This window comes from Crotalus tigris, unplaced genomic scaffold (assembly GCF_016545835.1).
Source record: "Crotalus tigris isolate CLP2741 ecotype Arizona unplaced genomic scaffold, ASM1654583v1 scf7180000017628.32516253702:7417878, whole genome shotgun sequence".
In the NCBI taxonomy this organism is placed as follows: Eukaryota; Metazoa; Chordata; class Lepidosauria; order Squamata; family Viperidae; genus Crotalus; species Crotalus tigris.
The window spans coordinates 427,218-451,113 of record NW_024096523.1 but is presented as its reverse complement, the minus strand read 5'-3'; the positions used below and the strand labels follow the sequence as shown (position 1 = coordinate 451,113).

At 37.8% G+C, this 23,896-nt stretch overlaps 1 protein-coding gene across 3 annotated transcripts in view; it reads right to left on the bottom strand.

Moving 5' to 3' along the window:
• The window catches only part of MARCHF3 (membrane associated ring-CH-type finger 3), a 119,174-nt gene extending 98,595 nt beyond the window's left edge, over positions 1–20,579 (bottom strand). For all 3 annotated transcript variants that reach the window (XM_039334159.1, XM_039334160.1, XM_039334158.1), the window contains exon 1: positions 20,373–20,579. The gene's annotated coding sequence lies outside the window, so the exon portion shown is untranslated. The remainder of the gene's footprint in view (positions 1–20,372) is intronic.
• Positions 20,580–23,896: the final 3,317 nt, after the last annotated feature.

Here is a 23,896-nt window from a genome sequence, read left to right as displayed (position 1 = left end):
TTATTAGAGACAAAACAGAAACCACTATTCCATCTGACACTATTTTTTGAATACTTAAAATTTTAAAAATAGTATTTTCGTTATGCCTATATGGAGACCTACGCCGAGTCCTGCCTTACTTGTTTTATTAATAGAAAACATTTGTTCTTAATCATTGATATGCTCTAAATTCAACCATAACAAAATTATATAAAATTTGTTCATACCAGAGTAAATCCTTCATATCCAAGCAATTTAGACTTAATCAAGGGCCTAATGTTAAAGCTTTGATCTATGCAAAGCAGTGGAGAACTGGAAAACTGACACAAATACTGTATGCAGTGGTGTTTGCAGTTATAGCAAAGCAGACTCACGCTATATTAGCAAATACCCAATTAAGTCATCTATAATTTTATATGACATTGTGATTTGTTGGAATTGATGGAAATTCAAGGTCATTTTAATCTAAGGACTCTAGAATGACTCTAGCATGGGAAATGTCTCAAGAAAACAGAAGCATTCCAATTCCTAGATCAGAGTTTTAAATTAATCTGAAATACAGTACTGACATTTATACGTATTGCTGAACAATAGTTTTGAAACAGTTTTCCAGGGAATTCTAGGATAATTAATCAAGAACAGAGGATGGCCTTCCTTAGAAAATTATTATGAAGTGGCAGCAGAAGTAATGATGGTGTTTGTTCCAGAAAGCATTTTAAATGTTACAGTTCAATATATTGTAAAATATACATAAATTGTCCACTTTAAAAGTTAATCCAGGTTAAACCACGCAAATGGAATATATGACTTAAATATTTAGACTGCTTCTCCTTTCCTTCCGACCACTCCAACAAATCTCATTTTGTATGGCACAATAAGTAGAAATCTGGAGCTATTTTTAACTTGGGAAATATTTTCAAATGAGATATAGGCTTGCAAACTTGCAACACAATCTCCCAGCAAAGTATAATCAAACATACGTACCACAGTAACAGCTGATCCCCAAGTGAAACCTTCTGTAATAGAAGAAGAGGCTTTGGGAATACAATGTAAGCATTCTGATTTCAGTGAAAGAAAAATAAAAGTAATTGCAACTGACTTCAAGGCTTTCTTTTTAGGTTAAAATATGATATAGTGCCTTTCATACCAAAGGGGGCTTACGGCGTTTTAAGTAGTGTTTTCCATATCACACATTCTCTACCATGTATATTTAAAACTAAATTAGATGTATCATCTTTTTGCTCTTGAATAATCTGCAACTTGTTTTTTTCTGTTTAAGTCAGTGATTCTCAACCTTTTTAATGCCGCGACCCCCAACCAGTCGTAAGTCGAGGACTAGCCAACCGGTCGTAAGTCAAAGACTTTCCCTGCTGCGCAAGCGGGGTGCCGCCCCCTGCGCTGACCGAGGCGTAGCTGGCAAGCGGCAGAGACGGCGCAGGCCGACCACTGGCTCGACCACCAGCTGGCCCAGCCCAAGGGAAGTAAGGCATCCGCCGGGCCCCACACACACCAGCAACCCTCCCTGCGCCCGCCGGCCTCCCACCTCCCACCCCTGGCCCTCTTTTGCTTACATTTTTAGTAGTTGCTCAGCAGGGAGGGGTGGAAGCTTCCAGACAGCTCGCCTTCGCTGCAGACAACTTGCAGCACCATTTGCAGAATGGGACTTTTGGTGGGCTCAGCAGGGCAGAGACAGCCTGGACAATTCCTATTGGCTTTTGAAAGCAAATAGAATTAGACTCTATTCAAGAGAGTCTATTCTATTGGCTTTCAAAAGCCAATAGAATAAGAGGGAGTAGCACAGCTAAGGAAAGGGGGGAAAAATGGCGGACTGCATTGTTTGGCGACCCCTGTGAATTGGTCGTTCGACCCCAAATGGGGTCCCGACCCACAGGTTGAGAACCGCTGATGTAGACTATGTAAGGATTTGTGTCTCAGGTCTAGTCAAAAGCTGGAAATCTTTGTCTAGTATCAGGGTTTCATCAAGATGACTTCAAAATTTATAAATAATAGAGGTCTAGTGCAGAAACATAAATCAAAGTCAACACTATTAATAAAAATACAAGCAATACATATGGGGTCCCGACCCACAGGTTGAGAACCGCTGGTTTAAGTGAAGCAAATTCATAGTCTATTGAGTGTAACCAGGGCTTTTTTTCTCATAGAACAGAGATCTGGCACTTTTTTTGGATGGAACCTTGTAGGGGAGGCAAGGCGGGTTGTATGACATGTATGAGTTCCGACACCTTTTTTTTTTTTTTTTTTTAGAAAAAAAGCACTGAGTGTAACTGTTACATCTCTCTGTGGTGAGGGAATTAATATTTGAGATTTTATTTTGAACAATGAAATTCCCTGTTATAATGATACAGTAACAATCTGATCTCCGTAAGAATTGAAATATGTGGGGGGGAAACATTATTTTTCAGTTACAAATGCATCAATTGCTAAAAGTATATCCATGCTGAGATTTAGAATTTGCAAGTAGAAAGTGATTTTAAAACTCTTTGATCTGGATTTCATTCAAGTCACATGATCTAAATTCATGCACTTGGCAATCAACATCTATTTATCACAATTGCAGTATCTGGGACTGCCAATTGTGACCTTCCCATCCAGCTTCTAGCAACCAAAATCAACAGGGGAGGCCAGATTCACATAAGAATTGTGTAATTCACTTAACAACTGCAGTGATTTGCATAACAATTGTGGCAAAAAAAGAAAAAAGACTAGAATCCTGTGCAACTACTTCACATTACAAAAACAATTTTATGTGTGTACTGGACTACAGACCTTTCCTACAAACCAAAATTTTCCACTGCTGATCTTTAGCCCAACAACCTATGAGAATCTCTAGTTAGAATCAGTACTGTAAGTTTTCTGGATCAATATCAGCAAGAGGCCATTTTAGACTACAAGATCAATCAACCAAAGTGTTTTATTTTCAGAAGTCTGAGACAGCAATGTCTAAAATAAAAAATATGTTAAAATGTTTGAAGAAGTGACCAAATATGCTAAGGATATAAAATGTCCTTCACAGACCTTCAACTCTGTACAATTTTCCTGTTTTTCATAATATAGTAATGTATTAATCAAGGGCTGCTTGGATATCAATGGAAGACACAAGGAATTCTGGGGAAGTATGGTAGGAAGCATAAAAACCATGGTTCTCTTTCTTTTGATCCTCGCCATCCTCACCCCCACCCCCAGATTTGAGACTCTGAAGTCCTGTAGCTAGGAACAAGCTGTGGTTCTAGGACAACTCACTGCAACCAACTTTCCATGACCAACTCTCCGTGGCCAACTCTCCATGGCCAACTTGCCACAGCCAACTTACCATGCCCAACTCGCTGCAGGACATCTTGCAGCGGAACAAGAGCTATACTAAAATTGAAGAAATGGTGGAACAGAATCTTTAAAGAAAGAATGCAAAAGGAGGGACAAAATGACATGTGAATGACAAAAATTAAAATAATTGTTTAATTATTTTAAATAATTAAACTGAACTGTTGAATTGTTCCACAGCACATTGGCTCATAGTGAGTTGGCCATGATGAGTTGGCCATGATGATTTGGCTATGATGAGTAGGCTGTGGCAAGTTGTGCCATTCCAGAAAGTTAGACTAACACACACAAAATCTGTGTTTATACTAGTCATTTTCCCTATGAGTGCCCTACCAAATTTTCTGAAGTATCACTTAAATTTACTATTTAAGAAGAAGATTCCCTAAATGTTTCAAATGAGTCCTGTTTGGAAATGAGTCAGCCCCAAATTCCAGAGGCTCAGAGGTTAGATCACACATACATTAAGTGGAGCAGAGAAATCTGGAGCTACACTTCAACGTCCATCTGATTTAATTAATTACTTAAATTATATGGCTATCCACTTATACACTTCTCTGGGCAGTTTACTAGTGTTTAAAAATAAATTAAAACAGAATAAACTTATTTTCCAAAGCACCAAAGGCAAGAAAAAGAAACAATGGATACAGACTAATCAAGGAGAGAAGCAACCTAGAATTAAGGAGAAACTTCCTAACTTCCTACCATTGCGGACAATTAACCCGTGGAACAGCTTGCCTTCAGAAGTTGTCAGTGCTTCATCACTGGAGGTTTTTAAGAAGAGATTGGACAACCACTTATCTGAAATGGTACCTGGTCTCCTGCTTGAGCAAGGGATTGGATGAGAAGACTTCCAAGGACTCTTCCAACTCTATTCTGAATTCTAAAAACAGCTTACGCTGGGGGGGGGGGGAATCATAATTTTACGGAGTAAACACAGCTGAAAGATTGATACATGTATTTTCTCAGCCCAGTACCTATGAAAATGCTGTGACACAGAATAGGTGCAGTGAATGTCATTGTTCAAAAGGTAGAACCCAAAGCATGCCAACCCAGTCAGTTTATTTATTCATTTGTTTATCCAATTTACATGACCACTCAGATAACAAAGAAACTCTAGCAGTGTACAAAATAAAAGCAACAATTTTATTAAAACAAGAAACTAATTAAAACTGCATTGGGGCTCAATAAATCAAATATCCAGAAATCTGTATTGTTCCTGTTACCCTACACATCCACACAGTCTGGGAATACAACTGGGGATCTCTAGTTGAGGTCCCAGACAACTTTACTGAAGCCTGAAATTTCCATCAGGTACAATATGTTCTATCCATTCAGTTTATCTAATTCCCTGCTATGACTGAGTCTACGGATGGGCAGCTCTTATGGACATCAATAATCTTCCTTGGATAGCTCTGCAATTAAATTAAGATTTTATTTCTTTCCTAATTTTCCCCCTGATTTTGGGGTTCAAAGCAGAAGGATGCAATGCTTTAATGTTCTTTCAGGCAGTCCCCTCTACCTGGCTAAAAGATTATTTCAAGTTATTGCCATAGCATACCAACTGCTTCAGACATAAATGTTTTATACGGTTCAGTTGATCAATCAGAATAGAGCTGGAAGGGACCTTGGAGGTCTTTTAGTCCAACCCCCTTTAAGCAGGAGACCCTATACCATTCTAGATATATACCTACACCCTATATCCTTCTAGGCTCTAGGCTCATAACTATATGAAAGCCCAAACTGTCCAGTTACTGAATGTAAAAGAATGTTATCTGAATTTGCTGATTTTCTTTGACTGATTTGAATTCAATCCAGCTCTTTAATATTGTGACAATGTACAAAGAAGAGTATTAGGGTAGACAAAATGCATCAATTAACTATAACACTTCCTGTCCCGTGTTCTGCTTGAAAAGTTTCCTTGTTCAGCTTTCAAGAATTGCCATGAGTTTATCACCCCCAATCTGAAACATTAAGTCTTTATTTCCATTGGTTCAAATGAATATTTCCCATTAATAAACAAAGGTTTCTATAGCTGCTGCAAGACTCAAAATATTTGAAAGGCAATAAATTTAACATTTGTAGAAAATAGTTTACTTTATCCAATGTACTAAACATTATCTTGAACTGCAAGAATATATACTCATTGAGGAAGTTGATTCACCATGTATCTGATAAAATACACAATATTCAAGAATATGGAACTTTGTACCATAGTAAAACTCTGTGTCTGTCTGTATGTGTGTGTACACAAACACACACACACACAATTTAATATTTTCAATTACAATTGGCTTAACTTGCTCAAGACAATAGGAACTGAACTCCTAAAGTCCTTGTGGGCAACATTTAATTCAGTATTTCAGCTTTCCAGAATTGCCTCTGCCTTGTCATTCCTTTTATCAAATTTTATTTTATAAACTCTTTAGTTGTTGATAGTTATCTTTTTTTATGCTGCTCTGCAAAATGTGAAGTAATTCTGTGGCATGAAGCTTTCATGCAATATTAACATGCCATACAAAATTGCAAAATAAGCATGGCTAATAAAATTGTACTGCTAGCCAATACATTCCAGTTAAAACCAGTATATCCATTATAGGCATTTAGAAATGAAAGTGACTTTATCTGCATATAACATTTAACAAAAAAGAAGGAAGAGGAATTGGGAGCATGCCATGGAAAGGAGTTCAATCCACTAAAAGTTTAAATACTAAGTCTAATTCTTTGAATGTCACTGGAAATAAACATATGGCTAGAGAGATCTTCCATATTGGTGTAATAATTTTAAAGAATCTTGCCATTACTTTAAAGGCAATTTATGAGATGTATTCTTGAATATTCTAGCTGAAATATCAATATGGTACTAAAACTCTTATTCTCGTGACCTTTAACTGGGCAAAATGGTACATCATAGGGCAACAATTTTTGAACCAAGATGCCTTTAAATGGGATAACTTATAGAATGTATCCCAAATCCAGGATACATAACTCCCAAGGGACAATATTTGGAGACTTATGGCTGCTTCAATGCAATGGGCTCCTTCTGTGCTGCTGCTGTGGTCATGTGATCTTCATTTCCAAGGGAAGGGAAAGCGAGGGGAGGGAAGGAGAGATTTCTGATGCTCCCACAAGGAAACTCAATGAGGAAGCCAACGGGAAATTGGAAGTTACTTCGACTCCTACTGCTTTTCTTTTCCACCCATGATCATTCTGTTTCTTTGTTTATGTAAGGAAATATTTCTGAAATGACGATCCATGGGGCCACAGGTTGTCTAATTATTATTATACAGATAACTGTAACAGACCATTTTTCTCCAAAAAGAGTCTGACCTCCAATTTTGAAATAATTTTAGATTTAAAATACCCCTGTCCAAAGCAGGTTAAATTCCATTTCCTTGGACAGATTAATCATTAGCCATCTTCACCTTGTATTGAAGTTCTGCCTTCTAGCTTCTATTTTAATCTCATTAATAGCTTCAAGAACTGGTATTCATACATTACTATGTAAGATTCCACTGAAAAGAATATTTATTGCTCTGTCTTCCACATATGGCTAGTTCCTAATTCCAACTAAGTATTCATTCTTTATTTGTGCCAAACAAGGAATGGAACAGAATCCTGTGGAACATCAGAAAGTAAGTACTTGGTACCCAATTACAACAGTCTTTCTGCCTATCTGTCTATGAAGTATCAGGGCATCTATTCTGATTTTCATTCAGATCAGGTAGTTAGGAAAGGTACCATGATTGATTGTACTTAATGCAGCTAAAAGGTCCAAAGAATCAATACAGATGTTATTCTTCTGGCCCAAAAATGCAACCAAAATGTTTCCAATGCAGAAAAACACAGAAAAATCAATGTTGCCCAAGACACCTTGAGATGAATAACCATTCCCATCAAGCATCTTGCTACTAAAATGAGATTTGTTAAATGAGTTAAATAGAAAAAGACTTGAAACATAAGAACTAAGGATTAGTAATTGTTATTTGGGTGTAACTTTGTTCTCAGGAAATGACTCTTGGGCTTGTAAGACTTTTGTTCTTGTCAGCAATCTTCAACAGTTCTGAGCAAGAAAGCAAAAGTTTTCATTTCCAATTTAGCATTATACTAAAACCTGGACAAAACTTATTTCTTAACTATAATTCAGTGAAATAAGTCTGAATAAATCGTAATAAATCTGTTGTTTGGATATAACACCAAATAGCTATTAATTGAAAATAGAAGCAGAGGAGGATATAAGGCAATTTCTTACAACCTTATATTCCACATAACACTAAGCAAGACACCTGCATCTTTTGTGGAGGGGATCAATGGGACACTTAAACTGCAAGGGGTATGCTATAACACAATTAATTAAAATGACTTATTTAAATCAGTCATTAGAGTGCATCATATAAAAGTTATAATTCAGTGGCAATATATGGAAGGGTTTTGGTGGCTATGCCCAAAACCTTTAGGCTCTGCCCACAGTTGTGAGTTGTAATGTACATCTTTGGCAAGCCATAAGTGTTTTCAATTTTTTTCTCTCCTATTCCTTATGGAGCTGGTCTTCATTTGATTAGCAGAATAAACAACTGTAGTTTCTGATAAAAATAAGCCAGGATATATAGCAAAGGTAAAGCAAGCTCCACATACTGTATACCATAAGCATTGAGAGCTTAAGTTCCCTTTCTCTGCGGAAGGGCATTTCAGTTCAATAACCAACAGATACAGGGTGGGTAGGAAAGGACTCATGGTCCCCAGGTCACCTGATTGCCTTCAAAAAGCCTGAAAAAAATGATCATTGCATCAGGTTCCACAGAACACTAACTGTCAATATGTATGATATCTTTTCAGAAATAATGCTGTTTCCACTGACATCATAGCCATCTACAACATATCAGAGTGGGTACATTTAGTCTGATTATTAGTGTAGTCTTTTTTTGCAGGTACTCCAGGAAAGAAGAGAAAGGAAGAAGAGATACAACCAGCCAATAAGCATGCCTCCACCTGAGTTATTGGTATGTAGCAGCTTATTTACTTCATTAAAGGGACAATCGGATAAATACACAAAGGCTGGGAATAAGTACTGAGAATGTTCTTGATGTTCCTTGCACAAACATATCCTTTGGCCATCCAAAAAGATCTTTCGAACAGATGCACTGGAGAACCTACCTATGAAAGCTTTTGACTTAATTATATTTATAAAATATATTTATATTTTTAAATGAGTAGTAATGGGGAAAAATGACTTGGCTTGCTTGAACAAAGAGATCAAAAACTGCACTGCAGCAAATTAAAAAAGGGGGAAATTATGTTCATTAGGTTTTTTTATCAAATAAGAAAACATAATGAAGATTTTCTTCATTTTAAACTACCAGGAAATTTCTGATGCATTTTAATTACTTGTCATGCAATTTTTTTTTTTTTTATCTTAGCCCTGTTCAGCTATAGCCCTCTTAGCCATGTTCAGCTATCGTGCTATTGCTGAATAGGGCTTCTGGAATTACTTCTGGCATTATAAAGGGGCTTGCCTGCATTTTAAGAAGAGAATAAAGAATAAAATTCTTGGCCCTCAACTCCAAACACACATGTAAGCTATCTATTGAATTCCTAATTAAAATGTTTTTTAAAATCTGGTGTCATTTTGGGTCTAGATTATGATTCAGTTTTTATGAATCATGAGAACTTTCAAGTTACACTTTGCAAATGAGAAGAAATGTGGAGAAGTATGTATACAACATATCCAACTTGGTTTTACCGGAAGACTGTTGGTCTGTTTACTTGACAAATATGAGAGAGAGAGAGAGAGAGAGAGAGAGAGAGAGAGAGGGAGAGAGAGAGAGAGATGTAGGTAGGTAAGTAGATAGGTAAGTAGGGAAGGAAGGAAGGAAGGAAGGAAGGAAGGAAGGAAGGAAGGAAGGAAGGAAGGAAGGAAGGAAGGAAGGAAGGAAGGAAGTCGGGACTTTTATGATAATTTGCTTTAAATGCATGCTACTCAATCATTTAGATGAATTAGCAGATTGCATGCATATGTATGTGTAATAAATAAGCTAACTGAACTTACTTTATCAATTAGGTATCTTAGCTTCCACTTCATTTTATATATTAAGTTGTAGCATTATATGAACGTAGTTATGGATCTGGATAAATACTATATGATTCTTCTAACAGAATAATTCTTGAACTTGAGATTTTTCTACATGTAGCTATCTTGATAGTTCCTGCATAGTTTGTTCTCTCCCATTAATTTTTCATACCAATAAGCATAGCTAGCAAACCTGGACAGTTTTATATATTGAACTGCAAACTTTGGATTTATTTTCAGAACAACCAGAAGCCATGTCTGTTGTCCCAGAACAACAAAACATTTTCTTGTTCATACTATCTAGGTATGATGGTATGACAGAGTCATCTAAGTGTGTAGGCTACACTTAGTGCAAGAAAAATTACAATGATTATTACTCTTTTGCAATACTCCTTTTGGGAGAGCCTGTTTTATGGAATGGTTAAGTCATCATGCTAGAAACCAGGAGACTGTGAGTTCTAGTTCTGCCTTAGGCATAAACCCAGGTCAGTCCTATTAAGGAGGCAATGGCAAACCATTTCTGAAAATCTTGCAAAAAACCTGCAAGGACATGTCCAAGAAGCCTCCGGATTCAGACATGATTGAATGTGAGGGGAAAAAATCTTTGATTTCAACATAACTAAAATCTCCTTAACAATTAGTAGTCAATATCATTTTGGTGATCTGTTTCAATGGTCAAAAAAAAAAAAAAAAACCATGGGTGGTGGTAGAGATTATCACCAGTAGATGGGACAGGGCAAGTAAGTTCTAATATGTAACCTAGATGTTCTAGTATTAGGATTTGAAAAAGCTGACCTTCTTTCTATAATAAAGCATATGCCACTGCAGTGTTGTTAATAGTGTGATTCTTCATTTTTTGCTCATGTTTTAATAAACCTTAACTTACAGGAACTCCATTTATCTCTAGTGACCTAAGAAAACTGAATCTTTAAGTAATAATTTGAGTGATAATTATTTGCCCTTGAAACTGAGGTTCTCATCCAATATTGACACAATAAGTTTTACCAAGCCTTATGACTATAGCCTTGTTCTAATTGATTTAAAATATAAGATTGTCTCAATGTAGGAAATCAGAAATTTAAAAATATTCTTAGTAAACAAGAATGCAGAATCCTACAATTATGTTCATTTGGTATTTATTGCTGAACTAAGCTTTAAGCTTTCCAGAATGCCTTATAATTCAGTGATTGCACTTAGGTGACTATAAATAAAGTTTCTCATTTTTTGTTTATTCTATGCTATTTTATGAGTTATCCCAATAAAGGATTAATTAATTATTGCATATTTTATGATATTTTAGAGGGTTAGGAAAATTATAATAAGAAATAATTACCATTCAGCCTGAAAATCTATTATGGACATGTATATAACATATTGCTAACATAGTATAACAATACTGATCTTTGTAATTTATTTAATATAATAAGCAATATTATCCAACCTTCAAAGTTGCACTTCTAATACTCTTCATTGTACAAAAGGGCATTAGCTGAGCAAAGTATATTTATGCATACTTGTATCAAAGGAAGGGAGAATAAAACCAATGGGACTATTTGCTTGACTAAAGTAAAAACCGTAACTCCTGCCTCTTACAGAAGACAAGATCTAAATCCTTTTGACATGAAATAAAAATGAAAGTTCAGCATCCCCATCAATTCAGCATCAAGTTTCTCGGTCAGCCAAAACTGAGGTAGAGAAGGAATAAGTTTTTGCCTTATTATAAAACAGAGCCTAAATATTCAGATTACAATATAATTTGGCAGTGATTATACTACTGATTCAGTTGATCAAGCAAGGATTGTATTAAATTTCTTTTCCTAAAAAAGCATTTTAGCGTAATATGATGACATGAAATGACTACCAACAGACACCTCTCAAAGGTCCACAAACAAAACAAACAAAAAGTGTCCATCAACCTCCCACCTTTTAAAAATGGGTGGTGCTGACTGCAAAAATCTTAGTTATCTCAGGATCAGAAATGTACCATTTTGTTTCTTACTAAGAGTGAACCTTTCTGATTTCATAGAATGCAACTTTAAAAAATGAATTAGCACTGCTCTCCTTTCAATTCTGCAGCTGGATGGACTCTTCTGTATTGTAGAACAAATGTCTTCTGTCTACTAATCCAAAGCCCATTTCTTTTGGCAATTAAACAAACACTGTGATAAGAGCACTAGAAGACATGGACTATTTAAGCTATATATATATACGGTACTTCAAAATGCAAATCTGGCAAGTCAGAATCCAAATTCAGCAATAGTTTAATTTCTCATTGCTTAAGAAATTCAACAACTAGTTTTCATTAAGGGAAAATAATACAGTAGTTTTCAGATAAATATAGCAAATATATATTTTGTCAATATTATTTTAAGATTTATGTGCAACAATATTACTATATTGTTAATTTAAACTGTTTTGCAATGGTTGAGACTCTGATTATCAATGGCCTTCGTTGTAGTCTTCCATCTTCCTCCTTATTTTGATTGGTTATTTTTTAATACTTTTTTCAGTTTTAATCCTCTGTAAGCCATTCAAAGTTGTAATTTACAAACTGAGTAGCCATATACATTTTTTTTTATGACCCTTCATCCCTTGTTTTGGGGTGGAGTTGAGGCAACTGAGTGGAGCTGAGCGTTTATTGGCTGGATGCCCTTCCTGATATTTATGCAAAGATTGCAGCACATATTTTCTCTTTGCGTCCTAATAGAGAAACATCTGCCACTGCCTGGGATTGAACTCTCAACCTTCTGAGTGGAGGCGAGTTCTTCAGCTCTAGGCCACTGTGCCGCTCATGGCCACCATAGAAATTGATTAAGTAAACAAAATAGATAAATATTATGACATATTTTTAAAGCATTTAATATATATAAAGTAATCAAATAAGGCCAGGCTACAGTCCCTCAAGCTCCCTTTTTAATGTGAGGTTTCAGATATGGCAAGAATTGATTATGTGCCATCAAGTCATTTTGAACACCTACTATCCACAAAGATATATTTTTTCCATAACAATCTACCCTAACCTGTTCTTTCAAATCTCCCAACTATGCACTCATCACCACTGTAGCTGAATCTATCCACCTTGATGCTGGTTGTCTTTTTTTCCCCTCTTTCCTTCTCCAATTTCCCCTGATTTAGAGCCTTTCCTTATGCTGGTTATGACCCCAATAAAGATATGACTTAACTGCTTGTTCCTTTACTATTGATAGTTGGTTCTAACAGGCAGAAGCTATCTACCACTTTAATATTATAATTGTCAGTTCTAAGGATAATTTTAGTTTTTTGTTTTACTTCCACCCTGAAGAGGATGAAACTTGATGACCTGCATGAACATTTAAGGATGTTCTCAAAGCTAGTGCTTGCTACTGAACTGTAAAAAAAACTTCTTGTCTATATTGCCCAGGATTCTTCAGAGGTTGCATATCTATTATCCTGTTCATATCAGATTGTTCTACAGTGAAGATTTACAGCCACCTTTTTCATCATGATCAATATAGTCAATGGAACTGGTGGCTACTTGGTCCTGTGGAACTACAGTTCCCCAAAACTGCAATCAATATAGCCAATGCAAGGGATGACAGAAACTGCAGTTCAGCCAAATCTTCAGGACTACCAATTTCTTACCTTTGTTTTACAGAATAACATTGTTACAACAGTGAATGTCTAACAGTTCATAATCCTCTACAAAATTTCCCCATATACAGCTTCTGTTATACAAACAGATTTGTGTCAATGCTGCTAACATCGGATGTTCTTGCTTTGACAACAGATGGAAATGCAGCCATTTTCTCTATTGCTTTTAGAATTAGTTGCTGCTGGGAGGGGGAATAGGGATGAGAGTCCAGCTAGGCATAACAATAATAACTTAATCGTGGGAATCCAAGGACATTGGGCCCAGAGCTGATAGTGTTTTGGTAGGCTGGAGAGCTGGGGAGAAATCCCAGGCTTCAAGCTAATTGGGGAATGTGATTTATGACTGTTTATTGGAAGAGGGGATTGCACTTTGTTACTTTGTATCCAGGGGAGGGGAATTTAGTTTCTGATTTTGACTATGTAGTGCCGATACTTTGTTTCTCGAATAAAAGATTCTTTAAGGTAAACAATGCCTCAAAGTTCTTTTGAAGAGTTTCATCTATCGGAACCATGACATTTTGACTGAAACAAGTTAAAGTCCTGCATTCGTAGAATAACAAATCAAATTTATAATAAATGAAGATGAATTAAAAAGTACTTGAATCTCCTATGCTTAAGGAACTGATTACAAGGAATATTGGCTACTAAAGAGTTATATAAATAATGCATCCCAAATCTTATTAGCTATTTATACACCTCCACTGCAAGTCTTGAAGCTGGTTTATTTGCACCATGGGCACCATAGCCCTATTATGTGCTGAAGTGGCTATTTCTAAAATAATTAGACAAAGTGTACATTTCTGTGTGTTTATGAAAGGTAACAAAACTAAAGTATTTCAATCTGATCAGACCCAAATAATTTTAGAGCTGCTAGAAAGCCACAGTTTCTCCGGAATCAATTTGGAGTCCAGTCCAGTGCTCAGATTTGTATAAGCTTCACTTCACATAAAATTATTCAAGGTCGGCATTACAGCCTCATCATTTTCCTGTCAGATGACAGATGAGGCTGATGGCTTATGCTTCAGCTGTCACTAGAGCACCCATGAAGAACTAGCAAGTAGCTAGAGTTCTATTTTAAAGACTAAATCTTCCTGTCTTGCATGGTCTAACAGCACAGATGTTCAGCTACATTATCTTCAGATGCTTGTTCTACATTGGCTAAGACAGGGATTGCCCACCTGTTCGGGTGAACGATATCATAACATTTTTGGCATGAAACCCATTTTTTTTAAGTTTTAAAATCTCAATAAATGAAAATTTGCAAGATTTTGATGATCTCTCTACTGAAAAATGGTTTCTCATACGAAAACTCAAAAGTTCTCATGCAAGACCCGGGAAATTGTACGAGGTTTGACATTTGTTTTCAAATTAAACTTTGAAAAATGAGGGTTCAAAACCTGCCTCGGTTCTCAACCAATGATGTCTTATTGGACAAACTGTTCCCTCTCAGATTCATTCTATAGTACAGCAAGGACAACACTAACATATAGTACAAGGTCACTCTAAGGACATGGTCAGATGCAAAATGAGGACAAGTCTGAAGAGGGCATTTTCAAAAGCGTAGCATGTCATCCAGGAAGATTATGCATTTCAAAGGGCTTTAAGTTGTACATTCAGAGTCTATAGAGGACATAATATTGTCATTTTGCATAAGTCACTTGCAATTTTGCATACATTACTATAAAAAGTACTAAAAATCATAAGCTTCAAATCCGACTACACACAAGAACCTAAATGTGGATGTGGAATAATTCCATCACGTATTTAGTTTAATACAAGGATCAGTCTTGTCATCAGAACTTTGTGGGGACTTCCCGGAAGAAACAGGAAACTAAAGATAGTTCCGTTAAAAGCAGAACTGATGGTTGTAGCAGAATGAAAGCCAAAGAGAAAAGCTGCTCTTTATAATTCCTCTCCAGACAAAGAGAGGACTTGAGACCGCTCACAATTGCTCCAGACCAGTGTTTCTCAACCTTGACAATTTTAAGGCATGTGGACTTCAACTCCCAGAATTCCACAGCCAGCAATGTCTTAAAATTGTCAAGGTTGAGAAACACTGCTCCAGACAGTTGCTCCTCCTCCTGCAAGATAGTGGTCTCCAGTGAGTTTAGAGCTCTGAAAGATGAGGAAATAGCCATGTTGCTCAAACCATGATTGGTGTCTTTAAAAGAACACTGGGTTCACAAACTTCCTTTTCTAAGAAAGTGAAGGATATTTGTGAACAAGGAATTCAGAAGTTAATGTTAAGAGTTTCTGCCATTATAGATAGACCAGTGGTTCTCAACGTTTGTGTGACAATGACCCCCATCACACAAACGTGTCACGCATGCGTGGCGCGGTGCGCATGCACGGCGGCGCCCCACGCGCGGTGTGCATGCGTGGCGCTGCCGCCCCCATGCGCGGTGCGCGTGCGTGGCGGCGGCCCCATGCGCGGTGCGCTGCGCGGCGGCGGCCCCATGCGCAGCGTGCGTGCGCGGCGGCGCCCCCTGAGGGGGAAAAATGGCGAATCGCCTTGTTTGGCGACCCCCGAGAAATGGTCGATCGACCCCAAATGGGGTCGCGACCCATAGGTTGAGAACTGCTGAGATAGACTGTCTTTAAAAATATTACGGAAAAGGAACAAATTTACAGGACAAAACAGACTGATCTGGAAATGGATTTAAAAATGGCAGGCTGTTAAAGAATGATATCAAAAAGATGCTACAGTGGATATATACATGAAACTAGTTGAAATCTTAACAATAAAAAGAGATATACAAATAAACCAAAAGAGTGGCCTAGATAATTTTTTATATTGAATTTACAAAAAAGATTTGCTTTGAAGAATTTTGTGAGTAGAGATAAATAATGAAATCAAGTTCTATGACAATATTTGAAGCGATTAAAGTAGTATTTCTCAACTTTGGTACCCTGAGAATGTATAGTCTTCAGCTCCCAGAATGCTCTCTGAAGAATTCTAGGAACTGAAGTTCACGCATCTACAAGTTATCAAGGTTGAGAAACACTGGATTAAAGAATAAGACTGTTAAAAATAAAAATAATATATATGAAGTGTGTTTATTTGAGCAAGTAGACATGTTGTTATCTCTGTTAATTCTTAATGGATTATTTTGCTGAACAGGACTGAACAACAGAGGCTTTAAGGTCAGATGAAGAGACCCGAACTCTTTGGTAGCATCACACTGCAATGAACAAGGACATACATTCAATTCTGCAGCTACTAAGATTGTCAGCGAAGCAGGTACAAAAGTAGCCAGGGAAATGACTGAAGCCTGGGAAATGGGCCCCTTGTCAGTCAACAGAATGCTGATTCAGCACCAGCTTATCAGGTACTCAGGAGCCGAGGACTTTGCAGCTCAAAGAAACAACAGCCAATGACTCAGTAGTTGGCCATCAACATCCCAATCAACATTTTTTTTAAAAAAGCCACACACAACCAGGCACTACATAAATACTATACATAGAATAGAAAGCACACATTCCATTAGAGAGAAGTTCTCCAAGGATGGGCTCCAGCACAAATCCGAAAGCTCAGAAAATGAAACTCTGGTCCCCGTGACTCAGGGGTCCCCAACCTTGGCAAGTGGGGAATTCTGGGAGTTGAAGTCCACAGGTCTTAAAGTTGCCAAGGTTGGGGGCCCCTGCCATGATTGACCCAGGTTGGATCCTGCAACATTATCCTGGGATGCGTATATTCACCTTCATTTGTTTTAAGAAGCTGTTTATATATAAGAGATGAGACATGGGAAGAAGAGATCATTTGCTGTATTTTAAGAAAGAATGATAAGTTACTAAAATTGTGCATACTTATGATGAAGGGATAAGTCGTTTCTTTATCTATTTCTTTTTCCTTAGTATATTGTTATTTGTTCCTTCTTTTTAAAGTTTCTTTCTATATTTCTTCTTTCTGCATTTTCTACTCTTTCTTGCTATTCTTTTATTTTTTTAGCTTGTTATCTTTTTAACTGTAATGTTTAATAAAGTTACTATTAATAAAAAAGTATAAAAACTGACTTATCAATTGTATATTTTTTCCCTTCAATATTGTTCTACGATAGCTGTATCTAATTCTCAGAGACTGCCTGCCCTGCGGTTTTCTTAGCAAGGTTTCCCAGAAGTGGTTTGCCACTGCCTCCTTCCTTGGGCTGAGAGAGAGAGAGAATGGCCAAATATCACCCAGTTGGGTTTGCCCTTAAGGTGGGACAAGAATTCATACTCTCCTGATTTCTAGCCTGAGGCCTTAACCACTACACCAAACTGGCTCTCATCCATTATAGTAGCAATTAATTGAATTAAGATCTTACGATACTGAAAGTATGCATGTTATAAGGCAGTGGTTCTCAACCTGTGGGTCGGGACCCCATTTGGGGTCAAACGACTATTTCACAGGGGTCGCCAAACAATGCAGTCCGCCATTTTTTCCCCCTTTTCCTTAGCTGTGCTACTCCCTTTTATTCTATTGGCTTTTGAAAGCCAATAGAATAGACTCTCTTGAACAGAGTCTAATTCTATTGGCTTTCAAAAGCCAATAGGAATTGTCCAGGCTGTCTCTGCCCTGCTGAGCCCGCCAAAAGTCCCATTCTGCAAACGGTGCTGCACCAGTTGACTGGTTCTCGACTTACGACCGGTTGAATAGTCCCCGACTTACGACCGGTTGGGGGTCGTGGCATTAAAAAGGTTGAGAACCACTGTTATAAGGGAAATCTCAACTTGGCCGTAAATGAACTTTCTCTTGTTACTTCTCACACTTAAAAAACCCAAAAGAAAATCTTTTAATGCTGAAGCAATTATTCTGAAGGTGAGTATTCAAAGGCCAGGGTTCAGACTAAGATATGTTATTTTTGAATTAATGACCACACTACACAGTCCTCTGAGTACTTACTCAAGACCTTTTCCAGATGCTGTAATTTTCCTCAAAAGGCTTTTCAGCTAAGGCTGAATTAACCAAATTCCATTATCTCAGCAGGCATTTCACTGACTATTGTAGGGAACTGCTATTCACTACAATTGCACTTAAAAACAGTAGATGTACTTCCTGGGAAATTAATTATTAAATAATCACTCTTCCAAGAAATAACTCTGTTGCACCTGTTCTGCTATAAGCATACTACTGTGCTAGAGTGTGGCAAGTAGGAATGGTGTGGAGATGTCACAGGCATTTACCAAGTTCTTCTGTTCTTTCTGTCCTTTAAAAAATGTTGGAACTTGCTTTTTACAATTCATGTGGACAGCATACTTGTTTTAAATAGATGTATTATATAATAAATTGCTATGATGTACAATAATGTCCTGCTTATCAGGGACATCATTTCTAATAGCTGATGCAAACAAAAAGCCACAAAACACCGGAAATTTTCCTCCACTGTCACTTCAAGGAGGGCATGCTCTTTCACAAAGTTGCAGAGTTTTTTTTGAAGGTTCTGCTGGAGAAACAGTATTCTTAAGACAGAAAACCCTTATCCATTTTTCTTTGATTCTAGAATACTTGGCATCGACCAAATGCCAGCATTCTTAATTCTCATGAACCCCAAGTACAAGCAAGTGCTCCCTGATTCAGATTCAGCCCTATTGCTGTGCTTTGGATTACCATTTTGGTAGGGATGCCTAAGCAGGAGCATTTCATTAATCAGTTAAACTTTGATGGAGAAATGCTGTGCAACATTTCCATTAATTAGATAACATTTAATTGCCTCTCAGCCTCAAAAGAGCCAAGGCAAACCAACCCCTCACGGAACCTTGTCATTAAAATCAATTTGGCAGGAAACAACAGCAACAATAGAACTTGATTTGGCAGGATGCTAGCTTTTAGATTTATAAAAAAAACAAAAAACAACCCCAAAACACTCTTCCCAAGGTGGCATTATAAGCGCCTTTACTTAGAATCAAATTCAGTTGACAATCAGATTCTGTCCTTTATCATTTCCAATTATGAATGTTTACAATTAGGAAGCAGGCTCCTGCTTTTTTTTTTTTTTTTTTTTTTACTGTGTTTGCCTGGATTTGTCAGCAGTAGCTGGAGTGTGTTTTAACAGATGGGCCGAGTAGCAAACTGCAGGCCATAAACCAGGGAGCTAGCTGGAATCCGCACTGAGCAATACTGAACGGAATGCTCGTAAAGTTCACGGACACAGGCAGATTCAGACTTGTACACAATTCCACAGTGAAGAGAACACACACACACACAGTACACACAGTGGCCAATCTCTCCTCACCCCCCTCCCATCAACCCAGGGGAAGTTCAAGACTTGGCATTCGGAACTGCATTCTTGTTACATACATTATGGCCCATCATTTGGCATAAACAAAGGAAGGCAAACAAGAATACTACATCCATATCATTTACCTCTCCAGAGGCACTTACATGCACTCATGCAAAGAAGCAAGAGATGTGCAGAAATATATCTGACAAGGGCTAGCACTGACATTTGCTGTCAACATTTTAAACACTTGCACATTTGGGGGGGGGGGGAGGAATCCAGATGCAACTATTCAAAAGGGAAGAACAAATTAAGCTGTAGAAATAAAGGACAGTTCTTTTTTGTCCCCTCTCCCCCGGAATTATTCTTGAGTCGCTATTCTAGGACAGAAGGAAAAGACAGATCAAGGTGGAATGACATTTTAGCTCATGCTATTTAGCTTCTGTCAGCTTGTTTTTGCAGCTAAATTGTTGCTACGGGAAGGGTTATATTTGTATACACACAAGGGCAGGCCCACTTTTAATATATAGGTAGGTGCATCATGTAATAAATATGCACAGACTTGCATTTACAACGTAAGATTTCCATTGCATCTGTCAGTTTCAAAACCTTTCTATACATCTGCATTTTTCTTTAGGGAAGACAATTATCCAATTACAGTCAGAAACATTAACATTGCTGGTTAACCTATTCCCCTTGGAGTCACTGAATTGACATCTAAATATTGTGATGATAATTATTGCAAAGTAAGAAGTCACTTTTTTGAGGGGAAAAAAAGTTTTCATCTTTTGGATCCTACCCACTTGCAACTAATTTTATTTATTTTCCCGATCGTTCCCCCGTCTACTATTTGTATATGATCATACCAGAAAGACTAAATCACAGCGGTTTTTTTTTTTTGCCAGATAAAGAGAAAGAATCAAGGGGGCAGAAAGTAACGGGTTTTTCCACCCTCGGGAGACAATCTTTCCTCATTGTTACTACGCGGAGCCCACTGACAATATTATAGGCGGAGAATAAGTTGTAAGAATAGTTAACAAACCCAATCTGGCGGTGGCAGTGCAAACTCCGGGCTCTGAGTAATTGAACCCCGAGCCTTCCAGTCCACCAAGACCGATCGCCTAAGCCGAGAGAAAATCCCGGGGCCTGATGCGGGGACTCACCCTCCTCCGGCGCTAGCACACACCCCTGGTCATTCCTCGGGAAGGGTCCCGCTCTCAAGCCGCCGCATCATTCGCCCAAGCCGGCTGGAGGGACAGGGATCCCAACACGCAGGGGCGTCCCTCTCGCCCAGCCCCTGCCAATTCATTGACCTCTTAGCGAGCGCAGCCAACCTCGGCTACGCGGCCAGCAGCGCCAGCAGAGCAAAGACCGGGGAAAGGGGCGGGGCAGGAGGCGGGGCAGGCTCTGCAGAGTGGCAGCCGCCGATTTCTGCTCGCCCGGCTGGGAGCATTGGACTGGACACGGGGAGGGCGGGAGCAAGAGGGAGAGCTAGGGGACAAATGGCCTTTGGGAGGAAGGGGACCCCTGGTGGACAGTCGACGGAAGCGCAGATGGGATAGGTCATCAGGCCAAGCGTCAGGTAGAAAAAGCAGGGTCGGGGGCTGGATAGGAGGAGGGTGGGGGGAGAGACGCTTCGTCCGCTGCCTGCATTTGCTGGGATGCTCCCGTTTCTCATCGCGTCTTCCCAGGCTGCAAGGGCAAAATTCGTTTGGCGGAGCATTGGGTGTGGCACTGCTCCTCCCGAGTAAAGGAGATTCGTTTCTTTTAGAACTGAACTTCTTGCATCTATCGGAGTTTTGCTTTGTGAATCAGAGTTTTTTTTTCTTATTATTTTCTTTCAGAATTTTAAGGTATTGATTAGAAATGTTGTTTTTATTTTGTGTCCCTATGTATGGCGGTCTTAGTTTTGGCTATGAAGCGACTAAATAGCTGGATGGGTCTGCTGTAGTTCAAAATAAAAATACAAGTTGATCTGCATTTTAAGCCACGTCTTAAAATGCAAACAGAGACTTAAAGAAAACGAGAAGTTCCCATATATTTCTAAAGTACTGATGGTGTAATGACCACAGATTGCTTAGCTAAGGTTCAAATGACTTCTTCCAGATCCTCATTGGGATCAGTATCTTAATTATGGCTTGCTTTTAGTTGATTTTTTTTTAAAGTTAAGTGAAGTTAGATCTTGTTAGTACTTGGCTAAAACCAGTACAAAATCTCAACGTTATAAATAAGCTAAAATGTAAGAGCCAAACACACACCTTGGAAGAACAATGGCAAGAATCTATTGCCATGCTGCTTCCAAAAATGCTACCTAGGTTTAACTTTTGTCCTATTTACTCTGTTCATTAACATTGATCCTAAAAATTAGTCTCCATCATAGGAGTCTTCATCAAAACCTTTTGCAAACGTAAGTAAATGTCTCAGAAAACGTAACAAGTTTATGAAACAGAACTTACCATTGCAGTATTCGTGTTGTTTTTCTTCAGATGGATTGTTCTTCTATAATGCCTTCTCTTCACATTTCTATGTAAAATAAGCTATTGGAATATTTTCTGGTTCCCTCTTTTGTTCTGTTTCTGCGTAATCACTGGAGCTACAGTAATTCTGCAGGTGATATGCCCAACTATGTTCTGTTTCTGTGTATCAGTTTGCATTGATTTAAGGAAACTGACATTGAGGAAATACAGTTGCGTGCAAAACTGGTCAAATTTATGTTGCAATGAACCTCTAAGTGAACATAAGCTCAGACAACCATCTCCATGGCACAAAACTAAACACAGCCTCTTTCTACACCTTTCAGGAGAGACAACACCATGTGCAATTCTTTACGATACAAAATTTAAAAAACAGTGAAAATGGCAGAATTTCAAGAATTCCATGTAACTTCCTAATAGTGCTTCTCACTGTTGAAGTTATCTGGAAGAATACCCTCATATATTTCTCCTGCTTTGTAAGAATGAACTATCTTTGCTTTCAAATGCTCAGACAGTTGTTTAGCATGGTTGTCGAAAGCTGATAGAATAAAAATCACAACCTGAAAACTCAGAAGTGTCAGTTTTTCGTCATCTGTGGGACTGTCTTCTTCTAGTTAATTTTAAGCCCAATGAGTCAATCACACTTTGGATCTTTATTAACAACTCTGTAGTAAAAATAAAAGTGTACTGAATCAACTGGAAAAATATCTGTATGTTTGCACCTCCCAAATTTACTACGGTATTTTATTTTGATTCTGCAAACACATAAATACTAATTATGCATTTAAATTGCATACTAATCTCATTTATACATTGTATTATGTAGAGGCTGTACACAGTGGTGGGATTCAAATATGTGAACATATTTGTTTGTGTGGATGCCGCTTTCCGAAGTCCATTCTGGGCCTGGGCAACAAAAAATTAGCTACCGGTTCCGCCAAAGTGGTGTGAACCGGCTGAATCCCACCACTGGCTGTACAGCTTCTATTTCCTAAGGAATCATTGAAACCTTTAATTTTGCCTCCATTTTTTCATGTAACTTTATGTACATTTTATATATTTAGTTTGTATAGCTGTCTATTACACCAAAAGTAATTCTGGGCAGCATACAATAAAATATGTGCATATTCCTCTTAAAGAGGTGCAGGTTCATTGTTATGGAAATCTACAATGCTAAACTTTCTACCTTCACCAAAGACAAGCAGATCAATAAAATAAGGACATATAAGCATACTACAAGCTGGTGTTCTCAATATGACCTTTGCATACATTAGTCTGTTACACAGGAATAATAATAATTCTAGTAGTCAGAGCTCTCAGTGAAATGGCATTTGAGAGGACAGACACTATATTACAAACCATAACATTAATTTCATCTTCAGATGGGAAGACTGTTTCCTCTTCTGAAGATGTCTTTTCCTGATTGTATTGCACTCACAGCTGATTAAAAGCGGCAGCAGTAGCTGATATGCTAGGAAGTATATACTGTATAAGCATAGGCTGCAGCTGTATTAATAGAAGGGGAGGCTTCATTAAACCAAAGCTGAGTTCACTAAGGACATAGCTACACTTTTATGTCCGTTCTACCTGCAGTAAAGAGGACTACTTTACAATACAGACCATTTGCGAAGATGAATGAGTTCACAACTTTAATATGCTTTACTCATTTATACTGTTGTAATAAAATAACACAAATAATAATCAGAGGAATCAGGAGCCTTAAAGAATTGGGATGAATAAGAAGAAAAAAAGATTTAAAGAGCACAGAAGGGAAAGTACAAAAGGATTATATTAATCTCCATTTACCAACATTTTGTAAAGATCTTTACCAAAAGCCAAAAATTAAATTCCCTAATGAAATATTTAATTTTTAGTGTTAATAATTATCCTTTTAAAGAGACTCAAGCCTGTTGGGAAAACAAGGATTCTTTGAGTAGTTCCTTTGGAACGCAAATTAGAAAAAGCCTTCAATTGGTTTAAGCTAGCCAGAGACTCAGTTTGAGTACTCTGTGTACAGCCATCAAGGTTTTATATAAAGAGCACTTATACTAATTATGATAACCTCTCTGCTTGTTGTGTCTATTAAATTTCCATGGGAGTAAAAGCAAATCATATCAGAGGCTATCACACACTGCTGCAGGCTCTTTACCTCTTGGATCCACTTTTATGTATATTTAATGAGGCATCATTAACTAATAAGCCTCTAATGAAAG